Source organism: Paroedura picta, chromosome 14, assembly GCF_049243985.1.
Source record: "Paroedura picta isolate Pp20150507F chromosome 14, Ppicta_v3.0, whole genome shotgun sequence".
Classification (NCBI taxonomy): Eukaryota; Metazoa; Chordata; class Lepidosauria; order Squamata; family Gekkonidae; genus Paroedura; species Paroedura picta.
Window position 1 is genome coordinate 32772244 of NC_135382.1, and position 23766 is coordinate 32796009.

Below are 23766 nucleotides of genomic sequence, written 5' to 3' on the forward strand. Positions count from 1 at the left end.
TTGAAAAATCTTGACTTCTCTCAGCCGGTGGCCAGGACAGATCCTTTTCTATAACCTGTTCCCTTCTCTGTGCAGCACCCATTTCCACAGGGAAGAAAGGACACGGCTGACAGCCATCCCCACCCCACCCCTCTCAAAAGTGGCTCAAATCAGTATTACACGAAGCACAGGTTCCTCTTCACAAGATGCCGATGTGCCAAGGCTTTGCTCGCCAGCTTTCCCTTTGGTCTTTTCACCTAACACTATTTAGCAACGGTGCCTTTTCAGAAGTAAGAGCCCGTAGCAAAGCAGTTGTCACCCTGCTTAAACAGATTTCTTGAGGAATTGGATCTCAATGAGGAAGGCGAAGATATATAAGTGCTCCCCCATCTGCCTACTGTGGCCTGTTATGCATGGATGTTTCGCCTTGCTTTCCCCATGCATGTCCGTTGGGTTTTCTTTGTTGTTCTCCATTGATTTTCCTCCCTTCAGTGCCCAGTTCGATTTCAGGTCACTGTTTCCTGGGTTTTCTAAGAGTTCTTTTGTGCTGATTTCCCTCTTGTTTTGCTTCCAAGCCAAAGGTGATTCAAAAACATGTAGACTCACTTGGATTGCCCCTCTACGCTTTTGCTTCTCCACAAAGGCCATTCCCCCACTAACACTGAACTTGTTCTGCCCATTCTGCATCTTCCACCATCCTCCCCCCTTCATATGGGTATACATTCCATTTCCCCTTTGTTTTAAAATTTTAATTTTGTATAAGAAGCATGAGTCTTGCAATACAAGACTATTGCTAGTCTCAGATCACTGCATATTTTTTTCACAGTGGCAGAGAATGCCCTACTAGTGCTTGGAAATATGGGAAAGGGAGCTTTATAGAATTAAGCAGGACCTGGCTAACCAAACACTGTTGAGAAGAAACTAGAATTGCAAGGTCCCTGCTGGTCACCAATGAGGGATGATGGGTAGTGTTGCCAAAACCAGATTGGGAAACCCCCAAAGCTTTGGGGATGAAACCTGGGGAAAACAAGGATTTCAGTGGAGTACCTTGCTATAGAGTTCACCCTCCAAAGTATCAATTTTCTGCAAGGGAAATATAATGAGCTGTAATTCCAAGGGATCTCTAGGTCCTATCTGGAGGCTAATGTCTCTAGACCAGGCTTTCTCAACCAAGATTTTGTGAAAACATTGAGTTTCTTGACAGCCCTGGAAGAGTTTCCCAAATGAGTGTGTTAATTAATTAATATTGAGTCTGCCATGAAAACGCTAGAGGGTGTTACCCCAAGGGTCAGCCATGAACCAGTGCTTGCACAGGGGATACCTTTACCTTTTTATTAGAACATCAAATGTTTCTCTGAAAACTTATATATAATTTTATATTTTTGTCAATTGTTATCTCATGCAGTTACCCATCCTGACCGTTCATAAAAGGGGAGCTGTACAAATAAAGGTTATTTAGTTAACTATCATCGCATCCTGAGTAGTCCGTTCCGTAAATAGGTTTTGTGTTGTGTGAAGACAGACTGCCAGTTGAGGTCTGGTGGCAACCCACATTCACATACCAAGATCACAAGGGTTTTGAAGGGACAAAATCAGGTGACAAACTGGCCCTGTTTCAGCTCGGATGCAGGCCATTTAGAAATGGCAGCGTCCCTTTCCTCGGAACAGGCTATTTTAACGTTCTGAGTATGACGGCACTTCATAAATCTTCTTTTCACAGAGAACACGGTTGTGCCATCTGGATTGTTTTGCTAAATTATTCCCCAAAGCAGGCATGGGTTTGATCTGTTAAAAAAAAAAAGGTTGATGTGTAGCAAAGATGTGGGTTTGTGCATGAAGAACATCCACTCTGGCCTTGCAGGATTAGACTGGAATCGCTAGACAGAAAGAAACACGAAACTCTAAGAAGCAATCAGTGGACTAAGTAGGGTCCCAGATCGCCTGCCCAGCATGGAAGAACCAACATTTGAATTGTTGGTGTGTGTATACAACCCCGTTTCACACAGTTGGTTTCCGAGAGACTATATGAGTAACCCCACATGTTCTGAGGCTATACCGTTTGGTCCTGTTTGGGTAGCAGGCCACTATCTGAGTGGGTGGCAGGTAGTGCCAGAAACAGTGGGGTATCTTGTATGGCCAAGTTGGCCGGGGGCTCTTAGCTCCCTTCTCATCAGGTAAGTGAGTAATGGGGAGCCATCTCCTCCATCCAAGTCTGACCCAGGCACCCCTTTTGCTGGCAGTCTGCAACCATAAACAAACCTCAGAATTCCATTGACAGGAAACATCAGTGACGGCTGACTAGTCTAACCAGAAGGAATGCTTTTCTAGATTCATTGATTTCCTTCGGCAACACAGGGCCTTTATGCCTGCAAGGTTTAATACCCTGCCATCCGTTGTGATGGCCGGGAGGTTCCAGAAGATCTCGTACACATGCGGACGCTGTCCATGCAGGAAGAAGAACAGGTTTTTATACCATGGTTTTCATTGCTCAAAGAAGTCTCAGTGCGGCTTACAATCGCCTTTCCTTCCCCTCCCCCTAACAGACAACCGGGGAGGTAGGCGAGGCTGAGAGAGCTCTGATAGGACTATTCAGTGAGAACAGCACTAACAATGCTGTGATGAGCTCAACTGGCTGCATGCGGAGGAGTTGCCACTTTTAAATATGACATCACACTGGCAAACAAGGCCGTGTAGAAACTATACAACATGCTTTCCTATGCTGCCCTATACATGATGTTCTTCAGCACCCTCCCAATTAAATTCAGTGGCTTCTCCAATAAGTATAAGAGAACACTCTCTCTTTCCAGTCAGAACTCTGATATAGCTGACATAGTGGCGAAATTTTAGCAACCTGCTATTAAGCTCTGGGAACTTAAGACCAGATGGATTCCATCTTGATTTGTCATCTTATTTTGTAAAATATTTTATATGCCAATAAAAGTGCTTGTTGGCATTGATTCATTGAGTTCAGCAGGCTTGGATGGGTGTAATTTTGTTGGGCAGAGACGCGGCAACTCTTCCAACCAGGAACAAGGGATCCAACCCTCAACAACTGAAGGCCAACAGGATTCTCCCTCCCTCTGCCCCCAGCAAACAACTCCCAAAGTAAGGAGTCATTTAAAATTCTCCTCTCCTTTACACCACGTAAATCACCACTTCCCACCTAAATTTGTTGGCGATAATTTTCTGTTTCCAAGCTTACTGTTTCTGGAACTCCACAAAAAGAATCCTATGGGAACTAAACCACAGAGTGTACATCTGTAAGACATTTGGGGATGGAGAAAGGAGGGAGCAAAATGAATTTTCACACCAATCAGTTCAGTTCCCTGATATTTCCTTTCAAAATTGCTTTTTGGCACGTTTCCGCCCCAGGTTGTTCAAGCAGCAGTCCTTTTCCTCAGTAGCGGAGTGAATGTAATACTTAAATCGCCAAACCAATTGTATGGTTTTGGGAGGAGGGGAACTGGAATAATCTGAGTGTGAAGGGCCATTTGGTGGCACAGGGCATTACAATTCATGGCTGTGAAAAATTTGGTTGAAGGAAGAGGATGAAGTTGCTGCTATTCTCTTTCTTAAGTTGCTTCATCCTACTATCAGTTGGCCACTCTTCCATTCTGCCAGATTCCCTCCCTTTGTATTCTTCACAAAAAAGGAACAATAGCTCATGTTCTACAAATACAAGTTTCTTCTCTATTGCAATCTTGTTTTACTGTTCTAATACACACATACAAACACAAACCCGTTATTTACTATGAAAGCCAGGATATTTATTTAAAATATATTTCCCCTACCTTTGCTAAATGAATAAATCTACTGCTTAATCTACTGCTAAATACAAGTAGATTTAGATGACCCAGATTGTCCATAAACTGGATTCACACACACATGTGGGAGAATCACTTTAGATTGCAGGACAAATACGCAGCCTCTCAATATAGTGGAAATATTCGTGTTGCTTTAGCCCTCGCTCTCCATCAACCAGGAAGCTGCCCAAACATGGGGAGGTAGGACAAAAGGAATCTATTGAGCAAATCAAGAGGAGAATAATAAGGGTAAAACCTGGACTATGCTCATCTTTGCTCGATACTCATGAAATTACAGCAAAAAAAAAAAAGTGAAATGAAAGATATAAGATAGATAGCGAGTAACAATCTCAGAAATGTTCAAAGAATCCTATGCTAGCACTTAGCTGCCGACACTCGAGATGAAGAAGATAATTGAAAGGGTGATTGCACTCCATTGATAAAAAAAAAAAAGGGGTTGAGAAAGCCCATTCACTATGCTCAGCCATGATGCAAGATGTCTGGAACAAAACATGGGCATGCACGCACAGACACACATCCCACAGTGTTGTTCTACAATCACAATGCCTTGGAGTTAGGAAAGCAACACAAGATGCCAAGAGAAACCATGCAGAGCAGAGCTCACCTGGCAGATAAATACCGGGGTCAAGGGATTCACGAGTGGAACATCCTCTGTACATTTTTGCTGGTGGCTTCCACCACCAACTTTGTCTAAAAACGATGGGGTAGTTTCATAAAGGCGTTATTTCATAGCCGAAGCAACACCAGAATCCTGGAGCACCTCAGAAGCAGCTTTCTTTGGCCAAAATCAAAGTTCCACCAAACGATGAGGTTGCAATCTGACACATATTCTCTTGGGAGATAATTTCACTGAACTCAGTGCGTCTCTATGCCAAGTGCATATGTGTAAGACGGGGTTGCACATGCCTCAGTTTTTCATTTGTCATGGGATGTCACGTATTTATTTATTCGCTACGGCGGGTTTGCGTGGCTCCTCTTCCAGGACTCAGCACTGAGTAGAATGTAGGCTGTTTTATGAAGACAAACATCATCCAGTCGAAAAATGTAACATGAGAATCCTGCTGAATTAGGAAAGCAGTGCTCAAAGGCCATCGGCCTCTTCCACTAGTAAAGCTTAAGGGCAAGATGCCTCTTTAACGCTATATCCTACAGTGGTGCGGGTTGGAGATGCGGGTTCCCCAGTTACGGGATTCATTCTGTTCTACAAATTATGCATTCTAGGAAAAACTGCTGTCTTTTGTCTTTTCTGAATTAACAGCCAAATTTAGTCATGGGAGCCAAGCTCTGGCATGAGAAGAGAAAAATTTCCATTCCCCATCCCATTCGTGATTTTAGGAAGCCTGCAAAGTGAGAAGCAGTACATTTCAAAAGGGTGATCTTCCACACAACTATATTTAATCTAGCTTGGCTCTGCACTCTACACTGTATACCGGGCTTTCTCAACCATGGTTTCTTGAAACCCTGGGGTTTCTTGAAAGCCCTGGAAGGGTTTTCTGAATGGGTGGGAGTTAATTCGTTTTTGATATTTTTTTTAAAAGTTAGACATTTATCGGGTGATATGACCATATATAGAACCTCTTGTGGCGCAGAGTGGTAAGGCAGCAGACATGCAGTCTGAAAGTTCTGCCCATGAGGCTGGGAGTTTGATCCCAGCAGCCGGCTCAAGGTTGACTCAGAATTCCATCCTTCTGAGGTCGGTAAAATGAGTACCCAGCTTGCTGGGGGGTAAACAGTAATGACTGGGGAAGGCACTGGCAAACCACCCTGTATTGAGTCTGCCATGAAAACACTGGAGGGCGTCACCCCAAGGGTCAGCCAAGACTCGATGCTTGCACAGGGGATACCTTTATCTTTACGTTTATGACCATATATAGCTATACTGACCCACCCACCTCCTCCCAAAATGGCCAATGATGGCCTGGAGGGGGTGAGAAAGGGAGGAACCCTGGGTGGGCGTGTCCACAGCTCTGCTTCCCAACCATATTCTGCACGATCACACCACTTCTGGGTTTTTTCAAAACCTGAAGAATGTTTCAGGGGGTTGTCAATGGCAAAAAAGTTGGGAAACGCTGGTCTACACTCACTCATAACAAGCTTTGAGTCAATAACACTCATAACAACATAACTAGCTTTGAGTCCATTGGCACCCTTAAGACCAACAAAGTTTTATTCAAGGTATGAGCTTTTGTGTACATGCACACTTCTTCATGTGCACAAAGCTTATACCTTGAATAAAACATTGGTGGTCTTAAAGGCACCCCTGGACTCAAACTTTTCCCCACTATTTCGGACCAACCCGTCTAACCCCGCTGACTCTTACAGAGAACTCCAGTTGCCATTTTGTTGGCCATTTGCCCAATTTGGGAGAAATCCTTCTGGAATTCTTTGCAGTGATTTAGATTTTTCCACCCTCCTGACTAATGCTGTATCTTCCAAAAGCCTAGCGACCTCAAGGCTGAACCGCGACTCCAGATAATTTACGAATGACAAACAGCACCTGGTTCCAGTACAATACATCTTTGCAGAATCCTACTGCTCCTTATTTCTGAATGCATTTTCAAAAGCATGGCTGACTGTTAAAAAAAGACCCATCAAAGGAAATAATAGAGGGGGTGCCCCCCCCTCCGCCGCCATTTTGCTCTGTTATATTTGGCTAAACACACGCCGCTAACCCATTCGTGTCTGTAACTTTACGAGAAACCTGAGCTACCTTCAAGAAGCCGGTGGATTAACTGCAGATCTTGCTTAAGCAACTTAGAATATCGTTTGTAGCTTTCTTCCCCACCCCCACCCTCTTGCTCACGTTGTCTCTCTCTATACGGAGAGATTGAGAATGGCCTTACTGAAAGCAACAGAACAACCAGCGCGCATTAAAGCGCAGCTTTGATTCTGAACTCTTTCTCCTGAACTCTGAACAATGGACACTTATGAATCATTTGTGCCGTGCAGAGCAGCCTTTTGAACAAGCAACAAGAGAAATCAGTTTTGCTAATGCATTTCTCTTCCTGGATCTCTCGTTCGTCCCGGTTTAAAAATACACAAAACAGGCTAAAAGTTAGAAGACCGGAGTCAAGGTTCTTTAGAGATGCAGAGGAGGCTCTGCGGCCAACGTGCCAGGGGAAATTGTTTTAGGCTCAACAGAACACTTGGAATAAAAATATTATACAAACAGAGAATTTAAGATAGTTCCATCATGGACACAAGGAAAGCTTAGGAAACCCCCTCTGCTCCCCAGATTACCTCCTTGCGGCAGCAGGACAGATTCTGCAGGGGAAGCAATGCTTACAGATTTCAGCTGCTTTTTTGGGGGGGGGCATTCCTGGGAAAAGAACCCCAATAGCACCATGGAGCTTTCAAGCCAGAGCGTCAATTCTGATTTCAGCAGGTCACATGGAAGAAACCTGCCACAGGACAGAAAAATGTAAATCTAAATTCCACTGTCACCAGTTGTGTAGAACAGGGGTAGTCAACCTGTGGTCCTCCAGATGTCCATGGACTACAATTCCCATGAGCCCCTGCCAGCATTTGCTACCATTTGCTGGCAGGGGCTTGTGGGAATTGTAGTCCATGGACATCTGGAGGACCACAGGTTGACTACCCCTGATGTAGAACACCCTAGGTCAGGGGTGGCCAACCTGTGGCTCTCCCAATATCCATGGACTAGAATTAACATGAGCCCCCGATTGACAGCATGGCGCCAATGAGGCAGCATGGCAATTGCAATGTCGGTGATTTATTAAATTTTCCCATCTACCGGTCCTTGGCATGTTGGTGAGAAACAGGATTTCAGAGGGAGAGATCCTCCATCCCCACTAAGAACCTGGCAGCACTACCGATGATGGGTCAACGATTCTCCCTTGATATGTGTATTCACGATGCCCGATGCACGCTATATCGCCAGAGCTTTTGCAGCACATCCCTGTGGTTATGTAGTTTGTAGACATGAACGTGGATTAATACATTAAAAAGAGGGCGGAGGAAAGAAAACCGCTGCTACCCGAGGAAGTCACGCCTTGCCATCAGGAAAAGAAAATCATCCACATAGAATCATAGAATCATAGAATCATAGAATCATAGAATCATAGAATCATAGAGTTGGAAGGGGCCATACAGGCCATCTAGTCCAACCCTCCACTCAACGCAAGATCAGCCCTAAGCATCCAAGAAAAGTGTGTATCCAGCCTTTGCTTGAAGACTGCCAGTGAGGGGGAGGTCACCACCTCCTTAGGCAGCCTATTCCACTGCTGAACTATTCTGACTGTGAATTTTTTTTCCTGATATCTAGCCTATATCGTTGTACTTGTAGTTTAAACCCATTACTGCGCGTCCTTTCCTCTGCAGCCACATGTGCATTTCTTCCCGTTTCCTTTTAGCCCTGCACCGGGCCCTCGCTGAAAACCCCTCGCAAAATAACTGCCGGCTCTCGTTCGTGGCCAATTCTATGTCACTGCTCTGAAATTAGTCCTGAAATTAAATGGCTCAACAGTGCTAAGGCATTCCCCAACTACTCCAGCGAGCAGCCACTCACCTCTGAGGTTAACAGGATAAAGGCTGGATAAAGAAACTACTCATTATGCCCGCTCCACAAAGAAGCAATTATGCGACTTTTATAAAGTGGTTTCAAATATATTTTGCAAACTAGGACTCCAAGACAAATATTAGAGGCGGCAAATTACAGTACTTAGCAGAATTATCACCCGAGTAAAGAGACTCTTAATCTATAAAAAATATCAACAAAAGATGTAAATATGGACTCCTCTATGGGTGGCAGATCTCCAAGAAAATATACGTCTAATCTCTCAGTGTGTCGCCTTCAGTACCTGGAGAGAAGGTTAACAATTCAGAGTCGTTTCCTACAGCTATAGAACATATTTTGATGTAGATTTGCAGATACCAGAGACTTAAAATCTATTATATAATCACAGGGCAAGGGTGAGAAACCTGTGGATGTACTTTGCTTGGGGAAAGTACCTGCAATGCTGGTTTTCGTTTTAATCAATATTACCCTGGGATTTTAAACGGATTATGTTTAGTCTGGGGCTTCGCCGTGTTTTCATTGCCGAGGGTGAAATTGTGGGTTGCGTTTCGTCAGGACTCTAGCATTATAGGGAGAGACGTGTGAAAGCTAAACAGTGCAGAAACAGGCCTGCAGGACACATCGTAGAAGAAGGAGAAGAAGAAGAAGAAGAAGAAGAAGAAGAAGAAGAAGAAGAAGAAGAAGAAGAAGAAGAAGAAGAAGAAGAAGAAGAAGAAGAAGGAGGAGGAGGAGGAGTTGGTTCTTATATGCCGCTTTCCTCTACCTGAAGGAAGCTCAAAGTGGCTGACATTTGGCTTCCCTTTCCTCTCCCCACAACAGCCACCCTGTGAGGGAGGGGAGGCTGAGAGAGCCCTGATATCACTGCCCGGTCAGAACAGTTTTATCAGTGCCGTGGCGAGCCCAGGGTCACCCAGCTGGCTTCATGTGGGGGAGCGCAGAATTGAACCCATCATGCCAGATTAGAAGTCCGCACTCCTATCCACTACACCAAACTGGCTCAGATGCACAGCCAAAAACACAAGTGCAATGGTGGAGCTCTGGTACTGCTCTTGTTACTCTTACCAGCAATCTATCAAACCCAGCTGATCAATAACATGCTACCAACATGGTATAGTGATTAAGAGTGATGGCTTCTAATCTGGTGGGATAAAAACAAACAAAAAAACGGAAGGGAAGGGCCTCTATGGGAAGGTGGTATACAAAGAATGAATGAATGAACGGACGGACGAACGAATAAATGAATGAATGTTAGCATCCAGGAGGGAAGGAACTCAAAAGTTGAGCTGAACAATAAAAATAATGTAAAACTTGTTAATTATTTATTATAGTGCACAATTAAAAACAGAATAAAAACTTCTTTAAAACTACACCATACAGAGCAGCCATCTTCTCCAAAAGAACTGATCTCTGCCATCTCCTTATTTATAAGACCATCTTAATTACCCTAGGATTTTCCACTAAGCATTCACCATACCAAACCAAAATGCACACACCTCTATGGCGACATGTTCACAGTTTCCAGTTCTTATTTGGGCCAGCTTAACCAAATCAGGCATTCATTCATAGGGTCACCACAAATTGAAAGTGACTTGACAGCACTATGACTTGTTTCCGCACTGGGAACTTCACTGCCCCAGCTCCCACATAGGAGCACAACTCTGGGGCAGACGATGTGCACCGGGACAAATGCTCCCTTGTATGGGAGCAGGAAGAGGCAGGGCAACCTGCCCCAGCACAAAGCCTCTAGTGCAGAAACGGTCTGACAGACACACCCAGCCAAATGTAGCATCTATGGGTGTATTTGAGGTTGCCAACCTCCAGGTGGTGGCTGGAGACCTTATGGGATTACAATTTATCTCCAAGTGATAGGGGTCAGTTCACCTGGAGAAAAGTGGAAGGTGGACTTTGTCATTATGCCCCATTGATGTTTTCTCCCCTCCCCAATCCCCAGGCTCCACCCTCAAAATTTCCAAGTATTTTCCAGCTCAGAGCTGGCAACCCTCATGTGCATTTAAATTACACTTAATATTTAATCAAGTTCTTATCATGTCCTTTCCTTCCTTGCTTTGTGGCATGCATGCCTATCCTTGACATGCAATGACATATATAAACAGACTGTCCTGGCATCCTTTACAGCTCACCAGCTAGTCTTTTCTGGTAGTCCTATCTTCTCCAAAGTTATCAAAACTTAGTAATGACATGGCACAAAATGAGCCCAGACCATTTCCTGTTGGCTCGGAAAAGCATGACTCAGCATTAGAACTCAAGATTTCACTTGCTTTCTTTTTTAGAAAAAAAAAAACCTTGACATTTATGGAGTACATTTTATTCTTGGAGTCTGCTAAGAAGCCAAATGCCTCTGGATTGCACGACACAGCCATAAACGTCTGAGAAATTCTTTGAAAGCACTCTGAAAATTCCACATCCTTTATAGGGACTTGACACTCGACCACAAAAATCAATTCGGAAAGAGAGAATGTTATTTCTCTGTTACATGAAACGTGCCTCTGACACAGGAAAGCAGCCGTATGTGTGAAAAACAAAACAAATTCCCAAATTTTACAATAGGGTACACCTGTACAAACAGCAGACCTGTGCAGCTGCCTCTTGACAAACCAGTCCCAAACTAATTTGAATCTAGTCCCAAACTAGATCAACTAGTTCCAAACTATTCCTTTCTCTCTGTGCATCCTGTTTGAAGGGAAGAGAGGGCACTGTGGATTCAAAGGGTCTTTCCCCAAGCCTTGCGTTTTTGGGAGAAATTTAGCAATAAATGTCAGAATTATTTGAAGGCTTCTCAAATCTTGATCATAGATACATAAAATCAGGTTTACCCTGTTCACCTGAGGCCTGATCTAGAATTGCAACATCTAACATAGCGCTTATTGTTGATGACAATATCTTGATTTCAACTTTTTCAACCCACAAAGCAAAAACATACTTACCGTTTGAACCGTGGCTCTGTAACCAGAGGGTAGTGAAGCGCTGTTCCTTTTTCCTCCCCACCACCACAGTGGAAATCCTGAAAGGTCAAATATACAAGACAGCATTCCAACACCACCCTGATTTCACTACTGTGTTAAAACACCTCAGGCCAAGCCTGCAGAAGTGACAATAATAAATTTGGGAAAACAAGCAAAATGACCCTACTGGTTGGTTGGTTTCCTAGATATCATCTACATATTTTAGAAACGTACAACCTTCTAATAGAAATGAATAAACCTACTCAACCATAAAGTTGCTATAGAAGATATTCTTGTTCTGATTGGAAAGGGCATCTGCTATCTGCAATATTGATAATTCTTTTCAATTTCATCTGCTTTTGTTTGCATTCTGCGTCGTCTGTTTAAACACAGTGGGAATAATAATGAATCCCCGCATTATCTTCACTTTTTCCAAGGCCGAACATATAACTTTATCACAAAAAATAATTAAAATTCTTTGGCACTCTTGTATCTTTTCCATTAAACGTTATCAAGCAGTGACAATAAACTAACATCGGTCCAAGGTTGCCCATATGCTGTTTTTTAAAAGAATGCGCTCGTCCCAGGGTGAGATGCATGAATTTTGTGTTTACAGGGTCAAAGCATTCTGACGTTTTTTACAGTGTTAGGGCTATAAATCTAGGCACACCCCCATACACAACCCGAGGATCATTAGGTAAAGCTGGGACACCTATAAACCAGCTTGTTAAAACGTTAAGAATCTTAGCCACTTTATAACTTGAGCTTTTACAGATGTAAATAGTTCACACAGCATCACAGCCGCAACAGATGCAAAATGGGAAACCCTTCCCTTTCTCCCTCTTTGCCCCCAATATAGGGTTGCCAGCCAGCTGAGGGCAACCAGGGGGAGACCGGGGGGGGGGACGGAAACTGGGGACACATGAGGGCAGACATTGCTCCAAGGGTGTGATGTCATTGGAGGAGGGAAATCAGGAAGCAATGTCAATGCATCATTGCAATGCTTAGGATTCACTGAAAAAAATATGGAGTGAGTGTGGTTTGGGACATATGTTCCCCCCCCCTCCCCCAGCTCAACTAGCACAACCAGCTCCTCAGCGTTTCGCATTCAGAAGAAGGGCTTCCATGACAAGGGCTGTAACATCCTGATTGTCTTCTCATTTGTAGAAATTAAGCATTGATTTTACATTCCGTTAACCTAGCATATATTTTCAGATATTGTCAGGCATGTCATTAATGGCAGACCTTTTAATCCCCGACTGCGCAGGCTGGTCTGGGCATTTGAATAATCGTTGCCGTGTGTCAAAATGGCTTCCTCGCTTTTACGAAATTGGTGGGTTTGTTTTTGTTGGATTTAACGCAGAGAGCAATGTGTCGAGTGGAAGTAACACAGACTCGACGACCAGGATTCAGATCTTCAGCCTAAAATTCATTGGCTGACCTTGGATAGGGTTTCCAGCTTTGGATGGGTTTGGGGGCAGAGCAGGGGGGAAGGTGGAGTTTGGGGAAGGGGGTGACCTCAGCGGAATGCAGTGCTACAAATTCCCCTGATTGAAGCAGCCATTTTCTCCAGGCAAACTGTTTTCTCTCTGGAGATCTGTTGTAATAGTGTGGGATCTCCAGTTCTCACCTGGAGGTTGGCAGTGCCAACTTTGGGCTGTTCCCTCCCTCTCAGCGTATGCTTTACAGGTTCATTGTGAGGGGGCTCATATGCACCATCTCACCCTGAACTTCCTGAAAGGACGGGAGGAAGAAGAACACTTAATTTATAACTTGTTTCATACCATTCACTACAGATAGTCCCCAAGGTCAGTTTTAATTCGGAGATGACTGTTTGAGGATTGCAACGAAGGCTAGTTTGACAAATAATGTAAGCATAGTGTAAGGAGCGCTCACCCTCACCTCACACATCTTGAGAAGGCTGGAAAATGTATTGGACCAGTACTAGAAAAGAGATGGTTTCTCCAATCAAAGTCATCTGTATTGCATTTGCATCTTTCCCTCCACATGTTGCAAAGCAGCTCGGGGGAGGAGCAGTCAGAAAGAGACCCTTTCTGTAAAGATTTAAGCATCTTCTCCCAGAGGCCATTCAGTGGTTTCTTGTAATTAGCAGACTCTTGGTTTCTCTCTCATCCCTTGTCTGTGGCCCTTTAAAATAAAAAAGTCCATTTTAAAAGAGGGAAAGGGATCTCCCAAGCAATCTATTCACACAATCTCCATTTTCCCCTCCCACAGTGACAATTATAATTATCATGCAAGAAGACAGTTCGTGGCCCAAGGAACTTACAAGCCAAAAAAAATAACAGAAAATACATATATTTCAAGGAGGGATTGGTTGGGAACAAGAGGGCAGAATTTGGTGTATTGAAATTTAAAAAAAAAAGTTTTCCAACATGTAGCTCAGTGATATTTGACTCCAATATTTGCCTTGATTATCTTTCAAAGCCACATTTCCATGTGTTATATAGCCAGAGTTGTTCCTTTTGGTTCAGCATCGTGCACGAATAATATTACACAGCTGGATTTCAGTATGAACTTTCTAAATGGATCCAGGGCTGACATGACCACAGGCAAAACTAGAGTGCCAGATTTTGACAAGTGCAGTGCCAAAATAGTGAGAGGAACCCCCCTGTACCACCTTAAAGGGATTAGCATGACGTTGCTTCTCAAAAAACTGTTTCTATAGTCTTCCATGGCTGCCTTGATGGAACGTGGAGGGTTTCAGAGAGCTGGCCTACAGCATAATCATTAAGTACAATGTTCATTCTAGACTTCTCAGTTGTCTCTCTGTTGAACAGAGGGAGGGTCCCAAAGTCTTGATTCACTTAGGAAACCAAGAAACCTTGGGCTGGCCCTGTACCAACCCATCAGTATAATTAAAGAACATTTCAGGAGAGAACTTTCCCATCAAGGTAGAAACATTCAAGAGATGTTACATTTTCTTCTCTTCTTTTTGTTTTTACAAGTTCCGTTAGCCCTCCCTTTCGATAAACAGAAGCGAAATTCCTACCGTCGTGTGGAATGCTTAAAGCAAGAAATCTATAACTTTTAATATGATGAGATGGTCCAGATAGAAGAGATGGATTTTTTTCCAATATCCCTGGCTAACAAACAAGCCAAGTTCCCTGTATCAGCACATTTACTCATGTGCTTTGTTTAGAAGCGATACGTGGCACAGGGCTTTAAAATCATGTCAGAACTGAAACACGGCGAACAGCAGACTGGCGGATGGGCAAGCATCTGACCAGCTGAACTTCAGAAATACAAGATGTTTCAAGAGTGGAGGGTTACCTTGTGAGGTAGGTGGGGTTGAGAGACATTTGAGAGAACTGAGACCAGCCTAAGTTCACCCAGCAGGCTTCACGTGGAGGAGGAGTGGGGAATCAAAGCTGGTTCTCCAGATTAGAGTTCACCACTCTTAACCGCTACAACATGCCAGCTTTCTTCAAAGCATGTACTCTATGGATCCACCCTTCCCCTTGATCCCCTCTGCCTTTCTGGCCTTCATGAAGGAAGGAGGGAGGAAGAGGGAGCAGTTTTCACCTCTGCACCTGCAGAATTCCCTACCCAACCATTTCACAGGGCAACAGCATCTCCTCTTCCACCTGAGTCTGTGGATGGCACCCAAGGTGTGTGTGTGTGTTACCGTTTGATGGTGACCACAGACCAGGTAAATCATGTCCCCCTTCATCTTATGATACGGTTTCCAAAACGCCTGTGCACAGCCGCATTCGCTGACACACATTTTAATATGTTTCAGGTAGGTGCAAAATAAGAAGGCACTGCTTTTCATCTGCATTTTCATTTAATGCTAATACTGGCACTTGTCAGTAGATGCAAAAGTTAAAGGAGACAAGGGTTTATTTTTATACCTTACAGCACAGCTACTGGAGATTTTTCTTAGATCACTGCGTTGTGCGTGTGTGTGTGCGTGTGTGTTTGGGGGAAGCTTTTCCTCTTTCCCTTGAAATGTTTCAGACAGATTTTCCTCCCCGCCCCCCCTCCCATCCTCATTCAAAATAATTTTAGACTATCTCTGACGTTTTAATACCAATTTAAGGGCAGGCATATGCAATTTCTTTTTTTAATGCATCGTTTCAATGTTAGGAAAATAAAGTATCAAGCCAAAATAATGATGGAATCGTTATCTTTTCAAGGTTGACGAAGGGCGGTCATTTTTGACCTGGTTCGCGGTTCTCTTCCTTCTGGGGCAAGCTAAACCCCTGCACTGGTAATTTGGGTCTGACTCAAGGTGATGGCAATGCGCCAGTGAAAATAACATATCCCTGGAGTAATCATAGAATCATAGAATCCTAGAGTTGGAAGGGGCCATACAGGCCATCTAGTCCAACCCCCTGCTCAACGCAGGATCAGCCCTAAGCATCCTAAAGCATCCAAGAAAAGTGTGTATCCAACCTTTGCTTGAAGACTGCCAGTGAGGGGGAGCTCACCACCTCCTTAGGCAGCCTATTCCACAGCTGAACTACTCTGACTGTGAACATTTTTTTTTCCTGATATCTAGCCTATATCGTTGTACTTGAAGTTTAAACCCATTACTGCGTGTCCTTTCCTCTGCAGCCAACAGTAAAAGCATCCTGCTCTCCTCCAAGTGACAACCTTTCAAATACTTAAAGAGGGCTATCATGTCCCCTCTCAACCTCCTTTTCTCCAGGCTGAACATTCCCTCAACCTATCTTCATAGGGCTTGGTCCCTTGGCCCCAGATCATCTTTGTCGCTCTCCTCTGTACCCTTTCAATTTTATCTATGGAGTCGATGTTTGGGGTCGATGTTTGTCACTTCTCCCCCTCCCCTCTGACGCTGAAAAGACCGACCAAATAAAGAGTAATAATTTCCCAAGTTTCTTCTAGCAAAATATATTTTATTTATTTATTTGGATTTCTATGCCACCCATTCTTTGCGGCTTTGGGCAGTTTACATTGATATACGGTAATCAAGTCAGCCAACATCCACCATGAGCCCGTAGGTTTTAGGGAGACCCTGCTTGATGCAGCTGCCAAGTTAGGAACGCTGGAAGAACTTGAGCAAAATTTAGCAACCAGCCCGCTGGGAAATTGTTTTCCATTTTCAGTTGTCATAAACAAAACCAACAAAAAAATCATGCTTGCCCTGTTCCCTCGATGGGACGTGAGGCAATGATCCTAAAACAAATGGGATGGAATTAATTCAAAAGAGTTTTTGGCTAAACACCCAGATGAAGTTCCTGACAGGGGTTCCTCAGTGGAACAGGCTTCCTCGGGAGGTGGTGGGTTCTCCTTCTTTGGAAGGTTCTAAGCAGAGGCTAGAGAGCCATTGGACAGAAATGCTGGTTCTGTGAACTTAGGCAGATTGTGTGGGTTTGTGACGGTGTTTGGCTCTTGTGGCCTCTTCTTGCATGCCCAGGGAAATGCCAATCGCCACTTTGGGATGAGAAGGCAAATTTCTTCCAGGTCAGACTGGCCTGGAGTTCTTTCTTGGGAGGGCATGAAACTGACGTCCCTGTGGGTAGGCAGGTGTGAATTTCCTGCCTTCTGCAGAGGGTTGGACTAAATGACCCTGGAGATCCCTTCCAGCTCAATGACTGACCATGAGAAAGATACGCGATAAATGATCTTTAACTATTTATTTTTTAAACTTCTTACAACTGCCCTGAAAGGTAGGCCTGTGTGACTATTCCCATATTACAAATGATGGGGTGAGGATGGAGAGGAGAGAACAATGCTTACAGTAACAAATCCAGATCGGAGCTTCAAATGAACAGCACGTAGAGTGTATGATTCATGCCGCTGCTGTCACTTCGAAGCCACAGGAACCTGGAGCTGGAAGCCACCTCAAGGGTCCTGTCTTTTCTTAGAGATTCTGCACGTGGCGTACACACATTTGCAGTAATTGCATCCACACCGCAAAAAGCAGGTCTCTCCCGGTGCCAGATTCTTGACTGCTTTACGGTCACCTCTTTCTGACACTGGATTCATGGCCCCACTGAGGTTCTCCACATGAAGTTACTCCTGATTTATGCTGGCATAAATGTCATAATTTGGTTTATGACTTGAGTGTTGTATATTTTTGAGGATCTAACTGAAGCTCCCCTTCCAGGGCAATTTATTAGTTTGCTCGTTCCGTAGGGTAAGGACGCCTGTCAGGAGGGGCCAATGCCAAGATCCAAGTGGCACCGAGGTGAATGAAAACCCACGGAGGACTGGCAACGCAAAACGGGTCACAGCAATTCAAGATTAGAAAAAGTCTAGCAAGTGTCACTAGATGCGGGACTGAAGCACTGAATCGCACATCCATTCTGTGCCATCGCTAAGCAAGGAAGCTTGTAGGGTTGCCAGCCTCCGGGTGGGACCTGAAGATCTCCCAGCATTTCAACTGGTCTCCAGTCTATGCAGACCAGTTCCCCAGGAGAAGACAGCCTCTCCGGAGGGTGGACTCCATTAATTCTGCGGGTTCAGTAGACGCAGTCACAGATCTTCGGAAACAATCAGCTCTTTATTAACTCCCACTCCAACAAGAACCATTGAACAGCAAACCCTAGAACCCATGGAGCTTATATACAATTCAGGTGGCCCACCGAGGAACCTGATTGGCCCTTAATAGAGCCCGCAGATTGGTCCATTCTTGGAGTCCCAATGCAGTCAGCGATTGGCTAGATTACAAGTCTTCATTTGCAAACAGTCTGTAGGAGCTGAATGTCCACATACACAACACACTCTAGCAAGGGTAGCCAAATTGTGGCTCTCCAAATGTCCATGGACTACAGTTCCCATGAGCGTGCTGCAGGCCAGGGCTCATGGGAATTGTAGTTCATGGACATCTGGAGAGCCACAGTTTGGCCACCCCTATATGGCATTACACCCCACTGAGTTGTTGTTGTTGTTGTTGTTGTTGTTGTTGTTGTTGTTGTTGTTGTTGTTATTATTATTATTATTTAATTTTTAGAGTTCCCTCCCCAGGCTCCGCCTCCCAAAGCTCCAGGGATTCCCCCACCCTTAATCATGGTTGGGCTTGGATAAAAGACTAATATGTAAAACAAGGCTGGGGAAATGTTAATATCCCCAAACCTGTTCACAAATAACATTCTAAACTTGCACCAAAAATCTGTCCTGTTAATTCATCCTAAACTTCTTGGAATTGCAATCTGTCTCTGCTGAAATCCTGGCTAGGTTCAAGGAGTCCAACTATGCAGAGTAAACACCGGGTCCAATGCAATGAAAAACTTCCACAGAGGGAAGGGGGAGATGGCCAATTCCCTCATCCCCCACAGGCCATCAATTCCCCTCCCCTTGTGTTGTCCCTGGTAGGTGCAGAGTCCCCTGTTCCCTAGGAGAAGCATTTCAAACAGCATTTTGGGCTGCAGGGCGGGGAGAAAGGAGGCAAGGCTGCCAGTCATAGATTCATAGAATCATAGAGTTGGAAGGGGCCACACAGGCCATCTAGTCCAACCCCCTGCTCAATGCAGGATCAGCCCAAAGCATCCTAAAGCAGTCCTCAGATGGGACCTGGGAATCCCCTGGAATTATAGCCGATCTCTAGAATTAAAGAAATCAGTTGCCCTGGAGAAAATGGGTATTTGGATGGGGCAACTCCATAGCAACATACCCCCTCCCTGCCCGAAATCCTGCTCCAACCCCAAAGTTTCCAGGTATTTCCCAGCCCAAAGCTGGCAGGTGAGGAATCCCCAGCTGTGCTGAAGATTTTCCATCGGATCCAAATACATGCACGGGACTGGGTTGCTATCAGCACTGATTCTGCCGAATGCTACGGCCCCGCTAACTTGCTTTCCGTTTGGCCTTTCCCTTCTCAGCCCTGCTCGGCCGCTCCTGCGATCTGCCTCCGCACTCTATTTAATTAGACTTAGCAGATAGAGCAGAGACATTGGTTAGCTTACTCTTTCATTATTATCTGGAGCACTTTTCATGAAAAGTGAGGGTATTACTATCAGATGCCTGGCAGCGTTCCAAGCTGGCGAACGTCCTGGGCTTCCTTACCTCTCCCTCAAGTTATCCTTTCGGCTTTAAATAGCAGGGGGTGTTCTTCCCTGCCATTTCCAAACCCACTAGAGCAGTGATTCTCTACCTGGGGGTCGGGACTCCTTCGGGGGTCGAACGACCCGTCCACAGGGGTCGCGGCAGGGCAAGGAACTTGGTCGGGGGGCGCCATCCACACACAAGAGCCTTGCAGGGTAGATCGAGATAGAGCGTTCATCTGTCTGGAGCAGTGGAAAAGAGTGAGATCAGCATGGTGGGACAAGACGCAGAACTGAACTGAGAAACCCCGGGGGGGGGGGGGAAACAATTCATATATAAGCATGAACAATGGATCTTCATGCCATTGGTCAGTTTTGGTTTAATTTCTGTGAAAGAACACTTGCATGATTTTATGGTTGGGGGGTCACCACAACATGAGGAACTGTATTAAAGGGTTGCGGCAATAGGAAGGTTGAGAACCACTTCACTAGAGAGATTGTCAGAGTTTGGTTCTCTTGTCCTCCATTCCAAAACACCATCAGTCCTGTTGTCCTGTCTAGGGATGCCAAACTCCAGATGGGGATCGGTGATCTTCCAGAAGTAGAACTGATCTTCAGCAGACAGAGATTAGTTCCCCGTAAGAAATTGGCTGCTCGGGAGGGAAGACTCTACACCTTTATGGCCTTAGACACCTTCCCAAGAACCTGTCCTCCTCGGGTTCTCCCGATTCAAGGTTGGCAACCCTGCTGTGTAACCCGAGAGACAACCATCAATACCTTGCATCTGAACAGAAGCAGAGTTTGCTTTGATCCAAAGATAACTCGGAGCAGCACTGTGAGACTGTTGTGTCTCCGTGTACACATTCCAAGAGAGCCTTGCCCCACCGGGAAGAGGGAGGGAGTCACCTCCTTCTAGCACTGATGGGTCCTTGAACAAGTGTGCATGAGAGCCCTCAAGGGGCTGTCTCCTAACAATTAGCACCCACCCAGGGAGCATCTGCAGCCATTAAAGCACATTAACATTCCAGAATGCCCATTGAGAATCACCGGAGGTAAACCCAGAGACACTAAGACTATTCACTGCCTTCAGGAAGCCATCTCACAAGAACATAACAGGGCAAAACCCGCACAGGTATTGTATGGCACTCCAATGGCAAGAAGAAAGCCAGGCCAAAACAACCCAACAAAAGATATTGCTAAACGCTAGGGCTGCTGGCTCTAGGCTGAGATATACCCGGAGAGCCTGGGAAGTGTCGACTTTACAATGCTGGAGATTCCACCCTCTCCAACGCGGCCGTTTTCTCCAGGAGGAGAGGGCTAGAACCAATGGGCTGAAATTAATTCAAAAGAATTTTTGGCTAAACATCCGGAAGGAGGTCCTGACAGTTGGAGTGCTTCGTCAGTGGAACGGGCTTCCTCGGGAAGTGGTGGGTTCTCCTCCTTTGGAAGTTTTTAAGCAGAGGCTGGATAGTCACCTAACAAAAATGCTGATTATATTAACTTGGGCAGATTGTGAGTGGGCGGGCAGGAAGGGATGTGCCTGTGTTTGTCTCCTGTGGCAGTCATTCAGGAGGTTGAACTAGGGCTTTTTACCCAGTCCCAGTTTGAATGAATCCCTCCAGTCTACAATGAATTCAATTTGCATTTTGATTTGGGGCACTCCAGATTAGAGATGGCTGCTCTTAACTACCGCACCACTCTGGCTTTCCAGAGCATCTTCTCCGGGGGAACTGCTACCTGTAGTCATGAACCTGGATCTCCAGCAGTCCAGCTGCTACACCAGGGGTAGTCAACCTGTGGTCCTCCAGATGTCCATGGACTACAATTCCCATGAGCCCCTGCCAGCAAATGCTGGCAGGGGCTCATGGGAATTGCAGTCCATGGACATCTGGAGGACCACAGGTTGACTACCCCTGTGCTAAACCACACTGACTCTCAGCCTATTTGATTGAGTGCCAGTGGTGGTGAAATACTGGACAGAGTGTATATGTCGCTCGGAGTTCCTTGCTTGGAGGCAAGGCTGAATTAAGAGTCACATTTTTTTGTGCCATGGGGTGAGGGGAAAGGTCATCTTCTGAGCTCTTCTGTCCTCTCACCTTCTGCCCTGTTCTAACCCACTTTCTTCCTGCCCACTCATGCCGACATCCCAAGGCAACCAGCAAACTGATCATTTCATATTTTGAGACCTTGACTTTATCTGTTGCTTTTGTGAATGGGAACTTTTTTTTATTATTGTTGCTGTTGTTGTTAAAAGGTAAAATCTCTTTGCATATTGAGTGCCAGCCATCAGCCCCCGCACCACATCATGAAATAAAAATTAAATTGTAGTTGGGGCCTTTTAAATCAACTCAATTAAAATAAAGAGATTCTTGGCTTGATATAGGGAAATATTTGTATTTCCAATTCTATTTGTTAATACACTGACATATGTGCGATTTTTTAAATGTAGCACTAAGTGCATTTCCTGTCAATGCCATAGATTTTTTAATAGACTGAGAAAATGCATTTCATTTCTTCTTATTTTCCTTCAATACATCATTTGGTTCTGCTTTTTGCCTGCATGAAATTCATTTTCTAATGGAAATATTTGTTTTGTAAATCAAATATGTATTATGCACAAAATGCAAAGCACAAATTAAATTATGTTAATGAAATGAAAGAGATATGAAATGCATATTTCATGGACAAAACATAACCTCAGCAAACAACCATTTCTTGATAAAATCTTTAAACACAATCTCATTCTGTGACAGACATATTGTTAAAGCAGATAGCACCTCATTTAAATGGTTTCCTTTAATATTAGCGCTTAGTATATAATTGTAAATAACTTTTGGGATGAAAAACCAATAATGAAATACTGTCTTTAATAGTTTGCTATTGATGTCAGCATAAAATTTGTAGGAGTTGAATATTGGAAATTGGGAGTGTGAACACAATATAGTCAAAAGCGGTAAATGATTGCATATTTAAATAGAGCTGACTAAGGCAAAGATGTTATAGATATTAGTAATAGGCAGAAAATTATGCTGACCTAACATTATTTGACAAAACCCACTGTTTTAAATTATATATTGGTTACACTTAATGAATAATAGATTTTGTAGGTGTTGTTTCTCTGATCATAATGCTGATGATACCATATGCGGAATATTTCCCTGTCATCTAGCTGACAATAAAATAGGTGGACATCAGGAAGAGTGCGGGAACATAATATATGCACGATCCTATGTATGTCCACAGCAGAAGAACACCTCATATTGTGTGCACCGTTCTAAGTAACCATTAGGTTGCAAATCTCCAAGTGGAAGATTAGGGATGCCAGCCTCTGGTTGGGACCTGGAGATCCCCCAGAATTACAGCTCATCTCCAGATTAAAGAGATCAGTTCCTCTGGAGAAAATGGCTGCTTGGGAGGGGGGACTCCATAGCATCATAGAGCTGGAAGGGACCATACAGGCCATCTGTATCCTGCTCAATGCAGAATCAGCCTAAAGTATCCATGATAACTGTCGGACCAGCTGTTGCTTAAAGACAGACAGTGAAGGGGAGCTCACCACTTCCTTAAGCAGCCTATTCCACTGCTGAACTACTTGACTGTGAATTCTTTCCCCCCCCCCCCTCGATATCTAGCCTGTATCATTCTGCACGTAGCTTAAGCCCATTACTATGGGTTGCTGCCAACAGGAACCGTTTCTGGTTCTCCTCCAAATGACATCCTTTCAAATACATCAAGACAACAATCATGTTCCCTCTCAACCTCCTCATCTCCAGGCTGAACATTCCCAAGTCCCTCAGCCTTTCCTCATAGGATTAGGTCCCAAGGTCCCAGATCATCCTCATCGCTCTCCTTTTGTTACTTTCTGGTTGTATCCAGAAGAGAGGTAACCACATTTGTGTTGCTGGCCCTCAACAGCAAATTTTCCCAATGGGTTTGGTAATGGTTGGACATCACCCCATAAAAATCCTGCAAAAAATGTATATTTCAAAGCCCAGATGATTATCTACCTCCTGTGTATTGATTTACTTTGTTTACATCGCAAACTTGGGAGCTTGAAGTAGTTCTCTCTGCCTCACAACAACCCTGTGCTCTAGGTCAGCCCAAGGTCACTCAGCAACCTCCATGGCCAAGTGGGATCCAAACCTGGGACTGAAGCTCCTGCCTACAAAAGCTATAAAACCAAGGCTGTAACAACTTACAGTATGGAAATATTTGGTTTTCAACAACAGCAACATGATCCCCAGGGCATCCTTAGCGAACTTGGTATGGGAGTTAAAGTCTCAGATTCGGAGCGGAGAGATCCAGGTTCAAACACACTGTGTCTTGCAGGGTGACCTTGAGCTCCTCTCTCAGCCTCACCTACCTTGTTGTGAAGGTGAAATGCAGGGAGAAAGACTAGCACTGCTCTGAACTCCTTGCTGAAAGGGGAAAGGGGAAAAGTCAATGTAATAAACAGAGAGCCAGCTTGATGCAGTGGCAGCCTCTAATCTGGAGAA

General features: G+C 44.6%; 1 long non-coding RNA gene across 1 annotated transcript in view; it reads right to left on the reverse strand.

Annotated features, from left to right (window-relative positions):
* Positions 1-23766, reverse strand: part of LOC143823991 (uncharacterized) — a 96585-nt gene that overhangs the window by 40822 nt on the left and 31997 nt on the right. Inside the window, exons 2-3 of the long non-coding RNA XR_013226661.1 lie at positions 13206-13451; positions 11286-11362 (exon numbers count right to left, since the gene is read on the reverse strand). This is a non-coding gene — a long non-coding RNA (uncharacterized LOC143823991). The remainder of the gene's footprint in view (positions 1-11285; positions 11363-13205; positions 13452-23766) is intronic.